Consider the following 25,685-nt stretch of genomic DNA (forward strand, 5'->3'; position numbering starts at 1 on the left):
TCTCTGCTACAACGGCGATAGTTAGCACTCCGATCATGGCTGATAGGCCATGGATTTTACTCATTTTTTGGCCATGGTTTATAAGGGTTTTAATAACTAATTACTATGCTTTAGAGTCTATTTAGTATATTTATAGGTTCATGAGTGATTTAGAAGAAAGTGATGATTTTGGAGCATTTTTGGAGATAAAAGGAGAGGACATCCGAGCTGCGGAAATAATTGTTCGATGCACACTTTGTGACATCGATCGACAGCGCACCGCACAGAAGCCCATTTGGTTCCAGCCGACTTAGAGCCCAAGACTTCACCAAACTACAAGATTGCCTCTGACGAGTTTTTAACCTATTATTTATAGTTTCGAGACAAAGTGTGCTTTCTTGTTTTCTAGTTTTCAAAGAGAAATGTTTTCTAGGATTTTAGTAGAGTTGGAGAGAAGATTCAAAGAGATTTGTGATTGGAACTCCATTATTATGTATTATATATCTACGCAGTTTTTATACCTTATTGTTGTTATGAATTGCTTAGCTATGTCTGAGTAGTTCTACTGTTAGATTTAAGGTTCAAATAGGTTATGAGGGATTAGCCCCAACTATAGATTGCTAGTTGTGATATTCTTCATTAGGATTGTCATTAATGCATGTTTCTAGTTTAGCTAGCTAGAACCTTGACCTAGGAATTGTATGCACAAGTTAACACTTGAATCCGTCCTAATTGAGCTAGGATTGTTAGAGTAAGGCGAAAGCTGATATAGTAAGCCTAGTGAGCATTATTTAACCCGCGCGTAAAGCTTGACTAAGAGCGCGTCGATCGATATTCCTACAAAATAATCGATCGACGGTGAAAAAGGTGTATCGATCGATATTCCTCTAGAATAATCGATCGACACTTAGATCTATTCAATAGACAAACCTAGAAAGCGAACGCCGATCGGTTAGTTCATAAGCGATTGAGCTCTATAATATCATGCATACAACTGTTAAGCATCTGTAGGATTATAATCTTGATTACCTGAATAGAAACCCTAAGTCTAGCTATTTCATTTAAGTGTCAAAAACCCAATCAAACTAATCAAGCAACTACCTTGCTCACAACCTGCAATTTATATTTAAACATAATAAACCTAGCTTAATCACTCTGATTAGATTTATTAGGTTCCCTAGCTCCTTGTAGATTCGATCCCTAAGTATTACAATTGAACCTCTTATTTGAGAGAGTAATTCACTCCTTAGGGTAATTTGAGTGAGATCAAATTTGGCACCGTTGCCAGGGAGCTTTGATCGCCTATAGATCTAGCCTGATTTTATATAGGTTACTTCTTTAAACCTTTTTCTAACATAAAATTTTTCTTGTCTTTTCAGGTGCATGCCCATCAGTACCAGAAACAACAAGGAAACACCACTAATGTTCTCATCAGATCCTGCAAACTTGGAACGTTCGATCCGCAAAGTAAGACGCTCCTCATCCATCGACAACAACACTAGTTATCGATCGACACTCACCAACCAACGTCGACCCAGACTCCAATTTCATCGTCCGACACTTGCTCACCACCACCAACCGAAGCTACTCTTCCGTCGACCAATATCTTCCATCTGACATCGATCAATACTTCATCCCAAACATTGATCGATAGTGAGCCGCAAGACATAGTTGCGACTTTAGTTCTTGTGCGAGATGAGAATGGAGACCTGCATGACAGGAGGGTCATCTGCGTAATGCAGCAGGTCAGAGGATATATGCTCAGGGGACTGTAGTCCCTGAGCCCGATACTGATGCTACAGGAGGTGCTTAACCTGTAGATGAGGCTGCTCGACCCAGAACGTTGGCTGATTACAACTGTCCAAATAAGGTCTATGCCAACAGATCAGCTATTCGTCTTCCAGCTTTCCAGAGGGGCGATTTCGAGTTGAAGCCGCAGTACTACACACTCGTGGGACAGACACCCTACTGTGGGTTATCTCAGGAGCATCCTATGGACCATCTGGAGAGGTACGAGGATCTTATATCTGCTATAAAAGTCAATGGAGTCCATGAGGACTACCTATTCTGCAAGCTCTTGAAGTACTCACTTGCTGGAGAGGCTTCGCATTGGCTTTAGCAGTTACCACCAGGATCTCTTACATCCTGGGCCGACGAAGCACGTGCTGAAGACTTGAGGAGCAAGATTGCTACATTTGCGCATGAGCCTACAGAGTCATTCAGAAGCTCCTGGATCAGATTCAAGTCTTACCATAGAGATTGTCCACACCATGGATTCAATGAAGTGCAGCTGCTCAGCACTTTTTTGCAGAGGTATCGCAGTGTAGTATCAGATAGCTCTTGATGCGTCTAGCGAAGGGAACTTCAACACTAGGAATCCAGAAGAGGCTGTGAGACTTATTGAGAACTTGGCATCCAAAAATAGTACCAAGAACACTGATTTTGAGAGAAGAAAATCTACAGCTATCCTTGGGAAGGAGCAGATGGATGAGGTGAAAGCAAAGCTGGACAGTGTTCACAAGCTTCTCAGGAAGCAGGCTTGCTTAGTAGAGGATGCAAATGATGTAGATACAGAGGATAGAGTAGGAGTAGAGGAGGTTGTGAACTTCATCAGTGGAGCTGGATTCCAGAGGTCTGGAAACCAGAGTGGAAACATGAACTTCTATGGGAATGGACATACGAATAATTTGAACCAGAGTTCGCAGTACCAGAAACCCTAAAGCCAGAACTACAGCAGCAAAAACAGCAAGAGTTATGGAAACTCAGTTTACCAAAAACCACCACCACAGACTCAGGAGAGCAAAGTAGAAGCAATGCTTGATAGGGTCCTTGAAGGACAGCAGAACCTGACAGTGGATTTCAATGGAAAGATTGATTCTGTCTACAACAACCTGGACACAAAGTTTGAGACTTTGAACACTCATGTGATGATGTTAAGAGGCAAGAATCCTTAGCAAGGGGGATAGGAGATGATGCAATGAAGCACCACATTAATGCAATCATAGATGATGATTTCTGGCAAGTGGGGAAGCATGAGAAGCTGCAAGAAGGAGATTTCGAAGTAGAAAGTTTGATGAGTTTTGGCGGATCGCATTGGTGTCGATCGGCGTCAAACTTCGAATATCGATCGACGGACTTCAACCAGAACCGATTGACAAGCTTTCCAGAGCATCGATCGACGACTCCTACAGAGTCAGCCGCATTGTGCAGTGCCGTGAGGATCATGACCCACGAGGAGTTCGCAACAAGACACCCACATCCGCCCAGCCCTATTCATATCAACATCGATTGACAAACTGATCCAGCCATCGATCGACAACGAGAGAACACCACCGATCGACAACCTCCAGCACCCATCGATCGACGAGCACCTCTCACATTCCGGGTGAAATTTCCAAAGATCGACATCGCACGAATCAATGCACTCAGCCCACAACCAAAACCTTCATCTAACCCACCAGAGACTACCAATACACATTCAGAGGATGCACCAGAGCCTATGCAAGTTGATAAGGCTTCTATGGGGAGAACCTTGAGGAAGATAAAGGAAAAGGTTGCTAAACATCTGAAGAGGGGAGCTAATGAGAAGGAGATGGACAGTTTTCTTAAGCGAGTACTCAGGATTCCACTGGAGAAACCATTCGAGGAAGCTTACTTTACCCATAGATTGTGGATGTTCTTCAGAGAGAGCAAGGAGACTGAAGAGGACATTAGGAGAATGTTCCATTATGCCAGAGATAAGATGAAGAATAGGATTACACTGAAGAAGAAGAGTGATTCTGGGAAGTTTGCAATACCATGTCTGGTGAAGGGCATTGAGTTCCCACATGCATTATGCGACACATGAACATCAGTAAACATTCTACCTAGGGTTATGACAGACCATCTAGGTCTGAAGGTAAAGCCCTCCAAGGAATCGTTCACTTTTGTAGATTGTTCTCAGAGGAACTCAGGAGGAATTGTCAGAGACCTTGAGGTGCAGATTGGTAATGCCCTAGTTCCATTAGATTTTCATGTCTTAGATATCAAGCTGAACTGGAACTCTTCTCTATTACTTGGAAGAGTTTTCTTATCAACAGTAGGAGCAGTATGCAACATTCAAACCAACCAGTTGTGCCTGGCGCTTATAGACCCAAACGTCTACTATGATCCAATTCCAGTCATAAAGCCACAAACGTCCTCCAGAAGAATCGAAGATGATCCACGACTCATAGCAACATTTTCACTGTGGATCTGAGTACGAGACATAGTATTCCGCATCGATCGAAACTCACACCCCCACATCGATCGATAGTGCCAATCAGAAATCGATCGACAATCACCTCGAAAAATCGAACGACAGTAGTATAGACGACGTAATAGAAGATTTTCCATAAGGTCCTATTGACGGTTGGGAGAATGACTACTACAATCCCACTTTTGCAGTAGAGATTGCAACACCTTCAGACAGAGCTAATCTGCATACATAGGAGTACGATGAGGATTACGAGGAATAATGAGCTACAGAGTATCGAGGTATTCGTGCTGAGGAAGATAGAGTTCCCCACCGTTCCTATGGGATAAGGAATGCAACATCGATCGACAAAACCATCCCAAAATCAATCGACACTTATCATCACCAGACACAACGTAGACGAGCATCGACCGACATTTCCTACAACACGTCATTCGACAATGGAGTCGACCATGCACAAGATGGAGACTATTCAATTGGCAGTTGGGCAGATGAGCATTATCACGAGAGCTATGCAGCAGAAACATCAATATGTGAGCCACGAGCATATGAGTTTCATGAAGGTTTCACTACTGAGGAACTGTTCAACCATCAGGAACGTTCAGATACAAATTCACTCTTTGCAGCAGCTTGTGGAAAAGGCACTCGTTTCTATCGTCCTTTCAGCAGAGCTAAACACCCATCGATCGACAACAAAGCTTCAACATCGATCGACAATCATCCAAAACCACCATCCAATGTAAGTGAAACAGCTAAACAGAATATTGACTGTCTAACACCGGATGAGTTTGGTATTTTCAGGGATCCAGAAGGCTATGCAAGAGCAATGGATGGACATGCACTGCAAGTATCCAGAGAGGACATTGCCGACATCCTTCAGATGGCTAATGGAGCAAAAAATCTCTTTATGCAACAACGCAACACTCCAGAACACCAGCTGAGAGTTACAAACGAGTTCTATGACACAGCTAGTGGAGTAGATGATCGTTTCAAGCCAAAGTATCGACAACATACTCGACCATCGATCGACATTAGTATCCCAACATCAATCGACAGACGTCCAGAGTTTGAAAAAAGAGTCTTCGATCGTGATGGAATAAGGAGATTCCACTGGGAACAGACGAATGAGTATGGAGTCTACAGAGATGATCATGGACATGCACAAGGTGTAGATGGACACATCATCCATGTATCTAAGAATGATATCATAAATCTTCTAGAAAGAGCCTCAATGGATGAGCACAACTACATATGTTTTCCAGAACATGCAAGGTCATTCACAAAGACCTAACTAGTACCAGAAATCTACACCAAGGATGAGATAAATGATATGCTTTATGGAATCTGTGGAGCTCAGAAAAAGAATGAAGATGACTTCTAGATGAAGCTTGATGGTGTCCACTACACATTGAATGATAGGATTAGTTGGTTGACTACATGCATGGAGGATATGAGGCAAGACATAGCCAGAATGCAGACACATCGTGCGGCCAAAGTAACTAAACCAGCATCGATTGACATAAACATCTCGCCATCGATCGATGATGACCCATCACAACCAAATCCGACGAAGTCTAAACCAGATTCTTACACCAGAGCAGAGGTTGATCAGATGTTAGAAGATATCTACAGAACTCCGGGAGCAGCAGAAGACAGGCTTGACAGGAGATGTGATGACATCTATTTCCCATGGGACATCACCATCAGTTCTTTGATTTCTCAGAAAGAAGCAATGCAGAGGGAGATAGTAGAGATTCAGAGATATATCGCGAGTCATCCAGAGGCATCGACATCGATCGACAGACACATAAAGATATCGACAAACACATAAGGATATCGACCGAGAGTCACAGAAGACCATCGATCGACGAAGCCACACCAACAGACCAAGGACAGCTAGTAACAAAGGCGACATCAGATATGCCTGATACAATCAACTATGGAGAGGAGATCTCAGATGACACATACGCCACACTTGTTAGACATCAGTTCGAACTTGAATGTCTTGGAGGGAGATTGCAGAAGATAGAGAATACAACTGCAACAATGAAAGACAAATGGCGCAGAGGAGACGAGGCAATGAGAGACTTCACTGGTACATGCTTCAACAAGAGCAAAGAGAGATAGAGACTTGCTTCCCAGCAAGTACCTGCTTTCCACATTACTAGCCAAATCATCTCCAAAGTAAAGCTAAATGACTATAACAAAGCGCTGAGTGGGAGGCAACCCACTATTAGGTAACTTTAATTGGTTTTCATTAGTTTAGTACTTATATTAGTTTTGAATTTTTGCAAGTCATAAAAAAACAGATCTGAGTAGACGATTGCCAAGAATATCGACCGACGGGACCCTGCCGATATCGATCGATAGAAAATCACCTGCCACGACCGATGAAAACATCATAACATATATTCCTGTCTGGTATATCGTTCTTACTAGTTAAATTGAATCTTTTTGCTTTAGTTATCACCATAACTCCAACTGAATTTACACTAGGTGTTAGGGGATTTTTATGTAGGATCTTTGTGAGTACTATGGAACGATGGACAAGGCTTGTTTTGTATTGATTTTGAGAGATATATCATAGATAAAGACTTGAAGAAACGTTTTATTGAGTAGACAAACTAGGATTACAACGATTTGAGTAAGAACCCTAAATCTAGCCGTCTAGCTCTAGTCTCTGAGTCTCGAAGTGTCGATCCCTTGCTTTAGGGTTTGAATTCCCTTTATATAGTCTTCCTAAGGCGGGCCTTAGTCGGTTGGAGTAGGTTAAACTCTTCCATATTCGGAAATATGAAAGGTTATCCTTATCGGAAGTTTTCATTTCCCGGAGGAAGGGGGGTGATTCTGGGACCAGACCCGGAAAACTCCACAGCGGGGACCCAGAGTTCCTTCTAGCGGGGATCCTGGGAACCGGGTTTCCTTTCAGCGGGGATCCAGAGGCTGGTGTCCTGCCTGGGGTCTGGAGGAATTCAACACCTGAGTATTTTTCCCCAACAGTTTGCCCTTTATTGCTCGATTTCGTCATCGAACTCGGGGAATAACCTGTGCACTCAAGTCAACCGGAGTTGCTCATTATCAGTAGGCTTCCCTTAGGCAGGACATCGATCCAGTAATCCCGCGATCCCGGGTTCCACTCAGACCGGAACCGTACTCTGAACCCGGGGGATGATTAGTTTCCCCAGCATCAGACCGGGGTCTGGTGCTGTCTAGACTGCTTATTCTCGTCGAGGACGGGGAGCTCTGGGCTTTTGATGATGTCTTGGAGACGGTGGAGCCTTTAGCTCTGATGTTTCCTGAGGAGGAATTGGCGTAGGAGCAGACTTTAATGCTGGCGCAAACGGGGAGATTCTTGATGGAGTTCGGGGTTCCTTAGAGTCTTTTGGTCCGCGTTTATGAAAAAAGGATCAGTTATGATGAAACCTCGGAATTCGCTCCCTTGCGTGGCATCCTCCTTGTGGCGCGTGGGAATCTTCCTAGGGTTTACTACCCTTCTTTCTGCTTCTTGCCGCCTAGCGGCTTTCCAATTGTCCTATTCTCTCTCCGTGGTCTTCATTCGCTCAAGCTCAATTCTCCATTTTCAGGTATTATCTCCTTCTCACTCTATCCTCTCCCGATTTCTCTCCTCTAGACCTCTAGGATGAAGCCCAAATCCGATCTTGCCCTAGACTCTTCTTCCATAGGTGGTAGGATTAGGTCAAAGAAACAGAGATCGGGTGCCGGTCCGTCAGAATCGATGGACTCCTCCGGTTCTTCGCTAGACCTCACCGCGGAGGTTGAAAATCTTAGCCGCGAGGTCGTCGACCTTGCTCCTTCATCCGGAGAGGTAGGCGAGTTTCCTCCGGTGGGCCCTTTTTCGTCAATAGGAGTGGATGAAGTTGCGAACTGGCGAGCGTAGTATCATCTTCCCGATGACGTTGTTATTAGGATTTCGGGTCCTATTGACAGAGTTTCAGACTTCGAGGTTGACGAGGTCCAGGTGTATGAAGGGTTTTTCGAGTCGGGCTTCAGAGATAGAGTTCCTTCGCTGGTGGCGAAGGTGTCTGAGGCGCTGGAGATCTCTCCTGGTCAGCTGAATCCCCCTTCCTGGAGGACCTTGATAGCTTACAGAACTTAGGAGACCTTGAGGGTCTTTCTATCGGGGTCGCCGAGGTTCTACATTCGTATGCTATTACCCAACAGAATGGTGGTGAACGGAGATATCACCTGCATCCTCGCGGCGGAGAGGTTCCGGTTCAGGAGATTGCGAAGAAAAATAGAAAGCGCGTCCCGGCTTTCGATGGTCGCTGGACCGAGAAGTTTGCTTTCATTTACCTTCTGGGTTTTTCCCTTGTCTGGTGCACAGCTGGTGGGTAATACGAGTCGTGAAGGTGATAATCGTATCACAAGATTAACGTTTCTCGTTTCCTTTTGCAGAGATTCCTAGTGTGAATCCATCTTTGGGAGAGAAGACGATCAAGCAGGTACTGGAACTCCCCATCGAGCGTCGCCAGGTCCCTTTTCTCGTGAGCAAAGAAGCTTTAGAGAGTTGCAGCATCTGGGATAAGCCCCGATCTTTCTTTTTGCTTATTGCGAACAATTTAGCTGAGATGTACTGGTGCCTTGCTTTAGGTAATATGTCGGGATCCAAAGGTGAAGAGGCATTGGCCGAGTATAAGAGGGCTTTGGAGGTTATGTCGGCGAAGAAAGTCGCGCCTAAGAAGACTGCCCCCAGTGAGAACGACGATGAGGTCCAGTTCGTCAAGAGCAACAAGCGTCAGGCTGCTACTGCTCTGGCTTCTTCTAAAAAGAAGTCTCGGGCTTCGGGATCTACCCCGAGGGTTACTCCTATGTCGTCGAACGATCCAGCCACAGTTTTGGCCAATCTCAACACTCTGGTGTTCCCTCTGACTCCGGTGATTCTTCCAGAGGGGGATTCTTTGGCTTCCATCCAGCTCATCCAGGGTGATCTCCTTCAGGCAACGCGCTGTCCTCCTTTTAATTTCTTCTGGTATCTCGTTTGCTAACGATCGATTATTTTTGCAGGCAATGTCTCATCTGTTCCATCTTGGTGAGAGGATGGATGAACATGCTTCGCTCAAAGCTGATCTGGCTGAGTTGACTTTTCAGCTACGTGAAGAGAAGAACAACGTCCTTTGCCAAGGAGAAGGAGATCAAAGCCTTGAAGCTTAAGGTGAGGAACCAAGATGAGGCTGGGGCACTGGCTGCAGCGGAGAACGTGTCCCTGAGGGAGCAGTTGGAGTAGCGAGAGGAGGACGTATGCAACTTGAGAGGCGCGCAGAGATCTTTGATGCTGAGAAGGCTATGACGGTGAACGGCGCCATAGTGATGGCTCGCTGGGAGCTAATGAAGGAGTTGCTTAACCATCAGACGGATAGCTGGGATCTTGAAGGCGCGTTGAAGCAATACAAGATGGTGAAGACCTCCGAAGCTGAGTTCCAGGGGCTTCCTGCTCCTACCTTCGAGGGAGAGCCATCGCTCCCCAGCGCGACTGAGACCGAGAAGACTCCGGAGGCCGTCGCTGATGATCCTCCTGCCTCCTGATCCTTATCTGAAGTCTTCAACCCTTAGGGGTTTCTATTGTGTTGTATCTGTCCTCTGCGAGGGTTTAAAAATCATCTTTAGGCCTTCGTGCCTTTTATTTTATTTTGTAAAACGTTGCCCTCCTATGGCCTTTTTCTTTTCAAAGAACGCCTTCGGATTTTTCATTTTTCTTCTAGCTTGTGCGCAGTGGATCCTTTGGCCATGCACTAGTTTTGTTTCCAAAACGGGACCTTTGTTGATGACCTCCTTTCTTGAGAGATAGCAGTGTGCATTCTTCAGAATCGGAGACTTAGGAGTTGGGACTCCGGGGAACAGATCATAGGTCTATTTTGAGATAACGGGGTTGCTCCGGACCTGGGGGCTCCGTGAGGTCGTCTCTTTTTGGGAACCCGGAGATTATTGACATGCCATGAGAAATGGGTTCTGAATCCGGATTTTTCAGAATACGGACTCTTGGAGTTTCGAGAATGATCTCGTAATCCGGAGACTTATACGAGGATCTGGGGATCATCGGAGATGGAGGCGCAGGGGCTCCTCTTGGATCCTTAAATCGTGTTTGGGACCCGGAGGTTTTTTATCTGGGTCCTGGGACCGAGACTGGGGCCCGGAGGCGATGTAGGAATTCAGAGATTTTCCAGACAGATCCGGAGATCGTGGTTGGAACCCGGATGTTTCTGTGGTTGTGATTGGACCCTGAGGTCGCATAAGAGTGCATGGTTGTTCCTTAGATCCGGAGATCGTATCGGGACCCTGGTGCACCAGGACCCTGAGGTCGTGTGGGAACCCGGAGGTCCTTTAGGGATGTAATGACCCCGATGCACCCTAGGCTGCATAGGGGTTCTATCCTTTTTGCTAGAATCAAATTAGGCCTTTGAGGCCATGTTGGAACCCGGAGGTTTGGATCCGGAGATCGTTGTTTGGAACCCGGAGGTTCTTTGAAGTTGTAATGACCCTGATGCGCCCTAGGCTGCACAGAGGTTCTAACTTCTTTCGGAACCCTGAGGCCGTATAGGAACCCGAAGGTTCTTCCTTAGACCCTGAGATCTTTGATTGGAACCCGGAGGCTATAGGGGAACCCAGAGGTTCTTCCTTAGATTTTACACGTAGGACCCGGAATCGTTTGGGGACCCTTAGGTTTCCTCTTTAGATCGGGGGCTCGCATAAAGACCCGGAGTTCCTTGGGAACCCGAAATGTTTTTGTTTTTTCGCAGGGACCGTACTCCGTCTTCCTAGGCAAGACTACTCCCTGTACCTGTTTGGATTTCGCATTCTGCCGCTCGGAAGATGGCCACTATCGAGTTCCTATGCTGTATTCTACTCCTGCAGGAAGTCACTGACATGCTTAAAGGGTGCTGGTGTGGGTGTTGTGACCCAAGTGCAAGGCTTACGCTACTTTCCACGTCTGGAGAAGCAGGATATAGATTGCTCCCTGTGTTTCACAATACTTTTTCAATGAGTATATACCATGTGTTCCCTGTATCGTGTAGCTCGTAGCGTTTTAATACAGGTACTTTTCACATTGGTACTCTGGGGACCCCGATGCGCCTTAGGTTGCACAGGGGTTTTAGGTAGTTTTGACAGCATACTCAGGCTTGCGCATACCCATTCCTGCTTTATGTCTCATACCCGTTTTGATTCTTTGTGGGCGTGCCACTGTGGTCGTGCCACTTTTGTGAGGGTTGGCCAGGATCGGAGGTCTCTAGAGACCTGATCCAGCTCGTATGCCCCTTTAAGTATAATGATTTACCCTCTACTTTTATAGTCGGAACTATTTTATTATAAGCTTTGTCCAGAGACGTTTAGCATACATAGAAGTAGGAAATCATAATGCTTAAATAGTATATAGTAGTATAGAGATCATGGTCCGGAGACCGTATTAAAAATGATAGGCTTTGAGGTGCAGGGCATTCCAGCAGTTAGGTTGTATTTTACCTTTGCGATCTTTCAGTATGTAGGTTCCTGCTCTCCGCACCTCGATGACCTTATAGGTTCCTTCCCACCCTGGGGTGAGTTTCCCTGTTTTCTTTCTGCTCGTCGTAGAACCCAGTCCCCTTGCTGGAAGGTTCTGGTTCTGACTTTCTTGTTGTACGTCCTGGCGACGTCTTGCTGGTTGGACCAGTTTCTTAGTCGAGCGGCCTCTTTTTTTTTCATCGAGCAGGTCGATGCTTAGCGCCATTAGCTCGTTGTTTTCCTCCTGAGAGGTAGATCCGGAGACCGTTGTTCTTACGCACATCTCTATAGGTACAATGGCCTCAGAGCCGTAGACTAGCGAGTAGGGGGTTTCCCCTGTTGCTATTTTTGGGGTGGTCCGGTAGGCCCAGAGGACTCCCGTGAGAGCCCTCCAGTCGCTTTTTGAGCATGTTGGCCACTGTTTTGTTTGTGGACTCGGCTTGTCCGTTAGACAGGGGGGTGTCGGGGTGTGGCGAAAGTTAGTTTTATGCCCTAGTCCTTGCAGAACTCCTTGAAGTTGTGACTTGTGAACTGGGGTCCATTGTCGGTGACGATCTCGTGGGGGACCCCGAAGCGAGTGATTACGTAGGTCCACAGGAACTTGCGGATCTGGAGATCTGTAATGCGGCTGAACGCTTCTGCTTCAAACCACTTGGAGAAGTAGTCAGTGACTATTAGAAGGAAGACCTTCTGCCCCGGCGCCATAGAGAATTTCCCTACTATATCTGTTGGGGAAAAATATTTCATGAAGAGATTACTCCAGCTTCCGTCTTCCAGGTCCCTGCCCCCAGGGTCCGGGTTCCTGCCTCTGGGTCCCGGGTCCCTGCCCCCAGGTCCGGGTTCCTGCCTCTGGGTCCCGGATCCCTTCCCCCAGGCCTGGGTCCTGCCTCCGATCACAGGTCCCTGTCCCCGAGTCTGGGACCTTCCTCCGTCATCCAGGCCAAGTGATTTCTCCTGCCTTAAGATAAAGGGAAATCTTCCATTTATCAGGCAACCAGCTTAGAGAAGAAGGAATCTTCCTAAATCCAAGAGAAAGAGGAAGTATTCCAATATGACAAGCCGCCCTTGAGAAGAATGGAAATATTCTATTATCTAAGGATGTATGGAATATTTCCAAACCCTAAGAGAAGGGCACGACTTCCACTATAAAGATAGGTTTCTAAACCTAAAGAAGGGGGGACCACGTCCATCTATGAGAGAAAGCATCCAGCTCCAGAGCTCACGAATTCGACAGCCGCCAAGGTTAAATTTCACCCCGAGAAGACCTTCTCCTACGAGAGGTCTATGGCAGGCTGATCCCGGCGATTACTACCATGAAGATGACGTCCTATGCTCTCTGCAGCACGCCTAAAACTCCATATACTGGCCCAGGCCACGATCTCCAGCTCACCAACAGGGACACTCCATGCTCATCAAAGCATATCAAAACTCCATGCTCCCTGCAGCATATCGACTACTCCACCATCTGTTCCGGCCATGCGCCCCCTATAACAGATGGTTCCTATCACCTACGGAGCCACGTGCTCATAAGGCCATGTGCCTACCAAGGCCACGTGCCCATCCAGGCTCCACGCCTCCATCAATACATGAACTACGAACGGCTTGATCCCTCCCTGAAGGGTACGTAGGCAATCCCCCCTGAAGGATGCAGCTATAAATCCCAAACACCTTCCACGGTTCCTCAAGGACCGCCCTCTGATAGTTGGGACCATCAACTGCAGATCTAGAAGACCCTGTGGCCTTCACCATGGATAGGCAGTCCCTGCCTAACGATCAATCTCCCCGACGGCTACTAAGACACCGATGACATATACTGGCCCATACCCGTATGGCAGTATCCTGAGAGCAAGACCTTCGGGTTCATCAACCACCTAAGCGGGAGAAAGCACTACGACAACCAGTCTCTTCCCTCCTATCATTCCGTAGAACTGAGCACGGATCGCTTGTACACAAAAATCCACTAACAGTTTGGTGCTAGGAGGAGGGGCAATCATATACTACGTGACGATGTGATAGGTAGGAGGTACATTACGTGTATCCTCTCGAACGTCTCTTAACCCCATCCACCTGGGGACAAGGAACGACTTACTCTCATCAGATCTAAAGCTCGCACAGCTGAGATCCTAGAACACTCCTCTAAGGGAGTATAACACCATGCTAACGGTTGTCGCATAATTCGAGGCAGAACTAGCACTGGGTCCCTTCAGGTTCCAGGTTACAACTTGGAATCCCTCCTCAACCGCATCAAGATCAGTCGATAGTCCACTACCATCAATCTAGCAAGCCCCAGCGCCACCAATGCGTCCAAGCTCATAACTCGATAGGAGAAAGATGAAGGGCTCTGAAGCAGCACACAACATCTTTCGGCCAGGTTCACAGCTTTGATAAGTTACATAAGAAGGGGAGTCAAAAGAAGAGTTCCTAGGAACACCGTAGGCACACCAGGCAACCACTAAGAGGTAACTGGAGAACCACCTTTCTCTTCAGGTTCTAGAATCAAAATGGTAGTGGAATCCTATATAAGCCTGATAGCTAGGTGGATAGAACGCCTTTGAGTACTCGTCAAGTTCCGTTGGAGTTGTTCCACGAAAGGAAGCCTGCCCAAGCGTCGGGAACACTGCTGCTCCACCTCCTGCAAAGGAGCCAGAGAAAATGCTAAACTCTACATCAAGGGATGCTGGTCTTTATATCCTCAACTCATTTGAAGCAAATGGGAGTAAAAGGAGCTGGAGAACACTTGTTCCCGCTACTGTTCATCCAAAAGAAAAAAGCCAAACCTCTGGGTTCCAGATCCCAGCTTCCAGGTTCCGGATCTTAGGCTGTTCATCTTATAAGGAGGTCAAACCCAATGACCCCACGAAATAGCAAGCACTGACCACCTTACTACGCTTTCCTGGAAATGTACCCTGATATACTTCTAAAGGAAGCTAAGGCGACGTGCTTCTCAAGATTTCCAAGGCTACGGGCCTCTACATATTTCAAAGGGAAGACACGACCGCGAGGAAACCAGGGGCAAATGAGCTAAGCGTTAACCCAAGGGGCAACACGCATCAACAAATCCCACCAACATGCACGTGGCAAAGGAGATTCAAGACGAGGCGACGAGTCATCGAATAACGTCCAGAAAACGTTGGGAATGGCTCACCCAAGTAGGGGCAGAGAACGGCTTGGACGCATCATTAAATGACATCATAAAACACTGAGAGTGGCTCACCTAAGCGGGAGTAGAGAGCAGCCAGAACGAGTCATTGAACAACGCCTACAAAAGGAGAATACACCAACCCCTGGCAACGGATTCCGACTTCAGAACCGGATCAATTCCTACCTCTGGGTCAATTTGGGCTCGGGGTCTTAGAAGATCATTCAACCCTCGCGATGAAAGCCCAAGGATGGAGAAATGTTGTCACTACAAGATCCGATCATAAAGCCCTTCAGAAGATCGTCTCCAGACGAGTCCAAAACCTGGGAATTCCCCCTAGACCCCTGTCTACCTCAGGAAAGCTGATCCTTTTCCAGGCTCAAACACGGCCCAGACCAAAGAAGAACTCGGAAAAAGAGAAGCAATGTCCTGTCCACGATAAGCATGCAGAGATGGAACGACTTCGGTTGGCCAAAGTACACATGTTTTCTCCAGACTTCACCCATGAAATCGAAAGATAAGGGGCAAACTATTGGAAGTAAATAATTTTGGAAAATACTACTCCTGCTTCCGAGCAGGACCCTGGTCTCCAGACACCCGCATGAAGAAAGCTCCGGCTCCGACCCCTGCTTCTATCCTTAACACCAGGTAAAAATGAAATGAAAAAACTCTTCAAACTCTTACACATGGAGCATCGTACGAAACATGCCAATCCCTGCAATAACGCAGAAGGCATAAGTACAAACGCAATGTACTGTATTCAAACTCAGAGTTTGTACAAGGAGCGACAATAACAATGGGTATGAGACATAAGGTAGGAATGGGTCTGCGCAAGCCCGAGTATGCCGTCAATACTACCTAAAACCCCTGTATAGCCTCAGGCATATCGGGGTCCTAAATGTGAAAAGTACCTGTATTAAAACGCTACGTGCTAAATAATACAGGGGACACAAGGCATAATCGCCAAAAAGTGAAAAAGTCCGGGAGCACCCTATAATATCCTGCTTCTCCAGACGTGGAAAGCAGCAAAGCCTAGCACTTGGGTTTTCACCCATACCAGCACCCTCTAAGTCTGATAGTGGCTTCCTGCAAAAGCAGCATGCAGTACGGGAACTCGATAGTGGCCAGCTTCCGAGCGACAGAAAGCGAAATCCCAACAGGTACCGGTAGTGGCCTCACCTAGGAAGGCAGAATACGGTCCCTTAAACTAAAACTCAAAGCCCCCGGGTTATTAAGAACCTGCGGGTCCCCAAGCAGTCTCCGGGTCCTGAACAAATTTCTTCAGGGCCTGGAAAAGGTAAACCTCCAGGCTCTTTATAACCCCCAGGCCCAAAATCGACCTCTGGGTCCAAAAGCAACCTCCGGGTTCGAGTTGACCTCCGGGTCCTAAATACGACCTCAGTGTCTAGAACCTCCGGGTTCTTAAACGACCTCCGGGTCCCTAAACGACCTCCGGGTCCTAAATATGACCTCAGGGTCTAGAGGAACCTCCGGGTTCCCAAATGACCTACGGGTCCTTACTCAACCTCCGGGTTCTAAATGCGACCTCCGGGTCTAGGGCAGCCTTTGGACTCCAGAAATGACCTTCGGGTACCAACAACATCTCCAGATTCTGAAGCAATATCACAGTTCCATTCGATCCCAGAATCCATCTATTGAATTTCCGGGTCCATAAGAGAGACCTGCTATCTCTTGGGAAAAAATTCACGAGTAACCTATCTACGGAAGGTGGAATGTAAAGCATCCCTATACTCCGGGTTCACGAGCCTAACACATATGGTTCCGTCTTTAAGTCTTTCCAAAGGGTAGCTGGACGACGCAAAGGAAGACACTACTCCAAAAAGCCTACCTAGGAATCAATAGGAGTCTACCCGGTGAAGACGACTTCGAGTCGAAAGGATATACGAGAAGGTCCCCTTGAAGGTCCACACAACCAACAGATTCCTTGACGACAGTCCATCCAGCCTCCGAGTTCCTGGACGAAATTTTTTACAACCTTGTTGGGGTAAAAAACGTTGTAAAAAACGGTCACGACGAAGTTAACGTCCGAATATCCATAAAAATCAGCATGAACGTTTTTTTTTTTACGAAAAGTAATCTTCGTGAAAAGAATCTTAACGAAGAGCATTGCGGTAAAATCTTGTTTTAATCTCGGTTGATTCATAGAAACTAAACACTGATTGTCCGAAAGCAACGAACAAGTATCCAAACTGGCCACGGACCGTGTCAAGTATGGCCATCGGACCACGCACAAGCCAAGCTTGGTTGTTACATAGCGACCGAGCACAAACACGGCTCGATCGCTACGTAGCGATCGAGCTCTAGCCAAGCTCGGTCGCTGATACCACTCAAATTACCCTAAGGAGTGAATTACTCTCTCAAATAAGAGGTTCAGTTGCAGTACTTAGGGATCGAATCCACAAGGAGCTAGGGAACCTATTAAATCTAGTCAGGTTATTAATTCTAGGTGTTTGTTGTTTTATAGTTTAAAAGTAAATAGCAATGCTAATTGAGCTAGTCTATTGCTCGACTAATTTGATGATTGGGGGTGTAACTTTATTGGAAGATATTAGATGCAGGGTTTCTATTCAGGTGTTAGAGATTATAATCCTATAGATGCCTAACAGTTGCATGCATGATATATTAGAGCTCAACTCCTTAATCACAGTGATCAGCGATGGCAATGTTTCACTGGTTAACTAACTAGATCTTGGATCTCAACTGTCGTCTTTTAATCACAAGAAAGTGTCGATCGATGATCCTATATGGATATCGATCGATACACCTTTCGCAATATCGATCGATTGTCAGATGACAATATCGATCGATGGCTTCTAGCTAAGCCCTAGGCGCGGTTGATAATGCTCACTAGTCTCCTAGATCAGCGGTTAGCTCTCTCTAGCAGTCCTAGCATGACATATTAGATTCAGGACAGGATGATCAAGGATGCTTGACACATGCAAATTCCTAGGTTCATGTTCTAGTTAGCAAGGCTAAAACAAGCATTAAGAACAATAAATCAATGAATATCACAACTCAGCAAATCTATAGTTGGGGCTAATCCCTCTAACCTATTTGAACCCTGAATCTAACAAATAAACTACTCAGACATAGCTAAGCAAGTCATGACACAAAATATAGATAAAAACTGCATAGAATAGAATAGATGAATCAATGGAGTTCCAATCACAAATCTCTCTATGATTTTCTCTCCTAAAACTCTCTCTCTCTCTCTTGCTGAAAGTAAGAATACAATGGTCGCTAAAGCTCTCTTTGCCTCCTAACACTTAGGCAAGTATATAACTATTAGGTTAAAAACTCGGCAGAGGTAATCTTGTAATTTGGTGAAGCCTTGGGTTTAAAGTCGGCTGGAACCAAGTCGCGCATCTCGCGTCTCGACATCGATCGATGGTACAAGATGTACATCGATCGATGGTACAAGATGTAGATCGATCGATCATAATTTTCAATCGTCGAGGCTTCTCTTCTGTATCAATCAACAGCACTGGATGTGCATCGAACGATTGCTTTTTTTCGTATCGACCTCTAATGGTCAGCTCGGATGAAATATCTTTTAAGCTCCTAAATGCTCCATAATCATCACTTTACTCCAAGATACTGTTGAACCTGAAAACATACCTAGTATGATAGAATATATAATATATAGATAGTAAAACACTTATATACCATGGATGAAAATGGGTTAAATCCATGTTATATCAACTCCCCCAGACTTACCCTTTTGCTTGTCCTCAAGCAAAACAAACATGCAGTCTCTCTGAAAGAGGTTTGAAAACAGCAGGGACTCACAGATTTAAAACATAGAAATTATCACCTCTACAATTTCGCAAACCACATCTAAAAAGTCCTAATAACAAAAGCACATTATACAATATCCTAGCTTAGCAACCAAATTCAACTAGTCTACAACTCAGCAAATCCTGTCTGACATTCCCCTCTACGAACCTCATTTCTTAGCATAAATATAAAAGTCCATGCTTTACCTTGGGAGTGTCGATCACATGATGCAAGGATTTTCAGACAAGTATCTGGAACTGCAGGTAAAAGTTACTTCCTAATTTCTCTCTTGAGTCAAAGTCTGCTTCCATTGCAGGATCAGTGACCAAGATTGGACAGGCTTCCATGAATCAAGACTTAATGGTGGTTGCCACCAAGCCCTGTTCACTTCTGTTTGACCTATATCTAAGAATTCTTTGTGAAGTGAGCATTGAAGATTGCCGCCTCCAAGTCCCGTTCGAATTCCTTTATTGGAATTTTTATGAATCAAGCCTTAATGGTTTTAGCCACCAAGTCCTGTTCAGACTTCTCCTAACTAGATCCTAAGTCCTAATTAAGTAACAAATTTCGGATTTTTTTTTTTTTTTTTTTTTTTAGATAAAAACTAACTACTCTAGGGTCGAAAATAGAGAGAGGAAATGTGATAAATGAATCTACACAAGGCGTTACCTTCCAGACTTGTCTGAAGAATCCGATCCCATGTATACCAAGCCCCAAGACAAACGATTATGTCAGGTTTAGTGTTGGAGGTCAGCTTTGGTTCCTTCAAACAATCAAGGCAAGTGTGTATAGTTGACAAGTTGATCCACTTTAGCATCTTTAGTACTATCTGCAATCAGTAAATCTAGAATGGTGCTAAAGAGTGGTTAGACATTCAAGTATAAATCAATAATAAGATCATAGTCTCTTCCACATAGCTAAGCATAACTTTATTAAAATCCTTTTATAAGAATCAGAATAAATAATATCAGTAAACCTCCCCCCCCCATACTTAAATTACACTGTCCCAGTGTAACACAGTCGGAGTTATGGTGAAAATAAATCATAAGTACTCAATGTAACAAGTTAGGAAGATAAACGTGACCGGAGTGGGAATCGATCGATGTGCATCGGTATGCATCGATCGTCGTATGTGATTGTAGGTCGATCGATGTCGACGTCTCGTCCACGGTCGATATGGTGGTAATCATCCTACTTGGGTCTTGAAATAAATCTGAACGAATGAAAACGAAAGTAAATACTAGTAACTAAGAAAACAAATTAAAATTACCTAATAGTGGGTTGCCTCCCACTCAGCGCTTTGTTATAGTCATTTAGCTTGACTGTGGAGGTATGTGGCTAATTGGTGGAAAGACAACTACTTGTTGGGAAACAAGCATCCACCTCATCTCTGCACATTCTGGACCAAGCTGCAATGAAACTTCTTGTGGCCTCATCATTTCTGGTCCATCTCTCATCCATCTTCTGTATTGCATTTGAGATGTTCTGTAGCCTTTCTAGGATGTTTTCAATGCTGAACTGATGCCATCCTATCTTGTCGTAGGCGTATGCTGATAGCTCGTTCTGTTCCTCATGCATTGACTCCATTTTGTTTTATATCAGCTGCTCGTCGTTTGGTGTAGACGTGGTATCGGTCGATGCAACCAAGTGTTTATTGGTCGATGCTGGTGCCTTACCGTCGATCGATTTGGAGCGTTTTCTGGTGATTGATGCTGATATCTGGTGTTGAGGTGCGAGTTGCCTCTGAATGGCTTTGACTTCCTTCTGTAACCACTCTGCTTGGCTATCTAGTCCACCGAGTCTGACGTCGAATGGAAAGTAGATGTCATCACACCACTTCTCAAGTCGTTCCTCCATGGTGTCTAGAGCTGTGTAAAGCTTTGATGTGATCTGATCAACTTCTGATGTTGTGTAGGGAAGAGGTTCTGTAGGTTTCTAGCCGTCGAATAATGTCCTACGGAACCTATCGATCGATGTTGAACGATCTTCCTGAAAATAATGTTGATCATTAAGCTTTCCAATGTCCCTCTGGACCTTCATCATCTGTGTAGACAAGGTGTCAAAGTATCGCATGATAGGTGAGGTGAAACGGTCGTGCATATCCTCGTAGGTTTGTAACCTATCTTCCATGGCTGCGAACTTGCTGTCGATTGATGTGATGGTGCAGATATCGATCGATGTGGCTGGTTGTGGATCCTTCTTGCGAATGGTGTCCAAATCTTACTGTAGTAGATAAATTGTCGTGCTTAATCAGTCCACGTTGTTTTTGAGAGGGTTGTATACGTCGTTTATCCCCGTGTTGATGTATGCGATCTTCCATTCATCCTTCTTCTCTGCCATACTTCTGAAAAGCTCATTGTAACCTCTGTCCAAAGGCTGATAAGTGTCATCTACCAATGTCTTGAGTTCATCTCCTAACTTTTCCTGAGCTTCACAAATACTAGTCACCATCTGATTAATCTCATCCTTGGTGTAGATCTCTGGTGCCAGTTTTGTAGGTGTGAAAGAAGTGGCATGTTCTGGAAGACATAAGTGACTCTCTTCAAATAGGGATGCTCTCTCCAGAATTTTTCAGATGTTGTCCTTGGTAACAGGGATCATCTCACCAGCTATGCTCCTTGCATATTCAGACTCATCTCTGTAGACACCATATTCATCCTTCTGTTCCCATCTGAACTTTCTGGCTCCGTAGATGTCATAAGCGCGATGTCCAAATTCGTAACGTCTGTCGATCGATGGTGCAAGTGCCTTGTCGAGCGACATTGGTGTTACCCTGTCGAACGATGTAGGAGCAAACTTGTCGATCGATGCTTGGCCAACTGGTCGGCACGATTGGTGTGAACCAATTTCTGTTGTGTCGGCCCTTGGATATTCGTCTGGAACAGCTGAAATGTTGTCTGGAATGCTGCGTTGCTGCATAAACAAGTTGTCTGGTCCATTGGCCACCTGAAGAATGTCTGCTATGTCCTCTCTGGATAGTTGGAGAATCCTTCCATCCATAGCTCTTGCATGGCCATCTGGGTCCCTGAAAATACCAAATTCATCAGGAGTTAGAAAACCGTAATCAATACTCATATTCTTCTTAGTAAATAAAGAAAGTTTAGGTTTAGAATGAGAATCGATCAATGTTGATACTAGAGTATCGATCGATGGTAGACGTTTGTCTGCTGAATTAGGGTTTTTGGATCGAATGCTCTTCCTTGATGTTCCTTCTGATTGGTTAGTGAGAGCATTCATCTTTTCTGCTTCGGTGTCGTGATAAGTTATATGGGGTGCAAAACTCCTTATATAGGTGTTGGTAAACCTACTTGGGATTGGAATATTCCCTTTCTCCTTTTTTAAGGCGGCAACTTTAATATCGATCGATGTACCAGGTGTGGTATCGATCGATGCATAAGATCGTTTTGCTGGATGAGGATGGGTATCGACCGATGCTGACTAGACTCTGTCGTTCGATGGTGGAGACGTGTTGTTGAAGGAATAGCTTGAATATCTATCATCCTGCATAACAATCTCTATAGCTCTTTCCTTCCAGTAATCCTCATCATACTCCTCAGTAGGATCCTCATTGGATGAAGGAATTACAGTCTCTACTGCAAAAATTTCATGGAATCTACTGTCTGCCCAACTGCCTATGGAATAGTCATCACGTCCTCTTTTGTTGGGTTGTTGAAAGGCAAAGTTTGGATAACACTGATCTGGTAACGTGAAGTGGTCAACCAGATGCTTCCCGTCGAGCGACGTGGGATAGAGTTCATCAGTCGTCGGTAACTCATTGGAATCGATCGATGACGCAGTGTGAGTGTCGATCTATTCTGAGTACTCTGTTTCGTACTCTGCTCCACAATGGCATGCTGCAATGTAGCCAAGATCATTTTAAAGCTCCACGAGGTTGACCTGTTGTCTCACAACTCGAACTGGGTCATAGTGGACGTCTGGATCTATCAGTGTCAGACACAATCTGTTGGTGTTCATGTCACATACAACTCCTACTGTAGCCAGGAAAGCTCTTCCAAGCAAAAGTGAAGAGTTCCAGTTTAGCTTGATGTCCAGGACATCAAAATCTACTGTGACAAGGGTATTACCAATCTGTACCTCAAGGTCTCTTATGATGCCTCCTAAGCTTCTTTCTGAAAGGTCCACGAACGTGAAAGATTCTGATGAGGGCTCTATTTTCAGACCCAGCTGGTCTGCCACAACCTTAGGTCGTATGCTGACTGATGCTCCTGTGTCACAAAGTGCATAGGGAAATTCAATACCCTTCACCACACATGGTATTGCAAACTTCCCAGGATCACTCTTCTTCTTCAATGTGATGCTTAGTTTCATCCTTTCCCTGACATGATGAAACATTCTCCTAATGTCCTCCTCGGTCTCCTTAGTCTCTCTGAAGAACATCCACAACCGGTGTGTGAAATAAACTTCATCAAAAGGTTTCTCCACTGGGATTCTGAGGACTCTCTTAGTGAAACCATCAATCTCGTTCTCATTAGCTTCCCTCTTAAGGTTCTTAGGAATCTTATCTTTTCTTTTCCTTAACCTTCTTCCTTCAGTTGCCTCATCAACTTGCATAAGCTCTGGTGTAGTGTCTGAAGGGTTGGTTGTAGGTTCTGGTGGGTTTGCTAAAGGTTTAGGTGGTGGTCTGAGTGCGTTGATTCGATCATTATCAATAGATGGTAACCGCACTCGGTAGGTGAGAGGTGCCCGTCGATCGATGGGAGGTGAGGGGGGTCGATCGATATCGGTCTCTCTCTGTCGGTCGACTACTGGCTCATGCGGTCGATCGATTTTGACGTAGAAAGGGGAGGGTGGGTGAGGATGTTTTTCTGTGAATTCCTCAGGAGTCATGATTCGAACTGCACTACACTCCGCAGTCGATTCAGCAGATGACGTCGATCGATGTTTAGAGTAATCTGTCGATCGATCTTCGTCATGATCTGTCGAGCGATGTGTATCCATTGACATCGGTTGACACCAATGTGATCCACCGAAACTCATGGAGCTTTCAACTTCGAAGTCTCCTTCTCCAAGCTTCTCATACTTCACCACTTGCCAGAAATCATCATCTATGATGGCATTTACGTGGTGCTTTGCTTTCTCAAATTCTGCCTCTCTAGCCAAGGCTTCTTGCCTCTTTACAGTGTCTCCAGTCTGAACCACTTGCATTTCAGGCTTCCTCACCTGAGTCCCTAAGGTCTCTATTCTTGTGTTCAGACTGTTGTAGGCGGAATCTATCTTTCCATTGAAATCCACAGTGAGTTGTTGCTGTCCTTCCAGAACTCTGTCAAGCATCGCTTCAATCTTGCTTTCCTGAGTCTGTGGTGGTGGATTCTGGTAGAATGAGTTTCCATAGCCTCTGCTGTTGTTGCTGAAAGGTTTCTGGAACTGTGAACTCTGGTTACTCCTCTGACCATTGCCAAAGAAGTTTCTGTTTCCACCCTGGTTTCCAAACCTCTGAAATCCAGTACCTCCAATGTAGTTCACATCTTCTTCTCCTTCAGCTGAGCAGACCTGCTTCCTAAGAAGCTCATGAACCACATCTAACTTTTCTCTAACTTCGTCCATCTGCTCCTTCCCTAGGGATGCAACAGACTTCTTCCTCTCAAAGTCAGTGTTCTTGGTGCTGCTGCTGTTTGCTAGATTTTCTATCAGTCTCACAGCCTCCACAGGATTCCTGGTGTTGAAGTTTCCATCGCTAGCTGTATCAAGAGCCATCTGATACCTCAAGGCGATACCTCTGAAGAAAGTGCTCAGCAGTTGCACTTCGTTGAATCCGTGGTCTGGACAGTCTCGCTGGAAGAACGTGAATCTGATCAACGCATCTTTGAAAGACTCTCCAGTCTCCTGCGCGAATGTAGCGATTTTGCTCCTCAAGTCTTCAGCGCGTGCCTCATCAAAGAAATTTGGCAAGAAAGCATTCTTGATGGCGGCCCAGGATGTAAGAGATCCTGTGGGTAGCTGCTTAAGCCAGTGCATCGCTTCTCCAGCCAGAGAATACTTGAAGAACTTGCACAATAGGTAGTCCTTGGGGACTCCATCCATACGAATAGCAGCGATAAGATCCTCGAACCTCTCTAAATGGTCCATAGGATGCTCGTTCGGTAACCCAGAGTAGGGTATCTGTGACACGAGTGTGTAGTACTGAGGCTTCAGCTCGAAATTCTGCTTCTGAATCTCTGGAAGTCGAATAGTTGATCTGTTGGCGTAGTACTCATCTGGACGATTGTAGTCAGCCAGTGCCCTTGGTCGAGCAGCCTCTTCTACAGGTTGAGCAGCTCCTGTAGCATCAGTATCAGGGATTACATTCCCCTAAGCGTCTTATTTCTGACCTGTTGCATTACGCAGATGACCAGCCTGGTCATACAGGTTTCCATTCTCGTCATGTCTGAGAATAACAATCGCAACCATGTTTCGCGGCTGATGATCGATCGATGTGCGCGGTGTAGTATCGATCGATGTCAAACGATGTAGATCGGTCGATGATGAAGGTTGGATGTCGGTCGACGGTTTGGTGCGAGAATCAGTCGACGTGAAAGCTGCTGCGTCGAGCGATGTGGAACGTTGGTCTTTGCGAACGTGGTTTAGCAGATATCCGGGACCTCTGGGAAATTAGGGTTTTCCTAACGTTCCTAATTTAAACGAAAATCGACAGTTCGAATTTCGGTTCCCACAGTTTGGCGCTAGAAGGAGGGGGGGGGGGGGTACGGATTACTCTAACTCATAGCCGCAAAACGCTTGATAAAAAAATGTCTGGAAATACGAAAGAAAAAATCGCAGTTCGCAACAACACTGGTAAGACAACTCCAGCCGCCACTGCGCCTATGGCCAATGCTTACGTAAACGCCACAGTTCTTGAGAAAATCGAAAACCTGGCCGCGACTTTTCGCCACAGGAAGTGCAATGAAACGAGCTCGCGATTTCTCTTTCTAAACAAACATAAAGGGAAACGATAAATCTTATCAAACCCCGTAAGTTTGGCTCATTACTGAACTAAATCTCAACGTGTAAGGGTTTTACCAAAACACTTTTCCGAAAACTTTT

This window comes from Brassica napus, chromosome C8, assembly GCF_020379485.1.
Source record: "Brassica napus cultivar Da-Ae chromosome C8, Da-Ae, whole genome shotgun sequence".
NCBI classification, from domain to species: Eukaryota; Viridiplantae; Streptophyta; class Magnoliopsida; order Brassicales; family Brassicaceae; genus Brassica; species Brassica napus.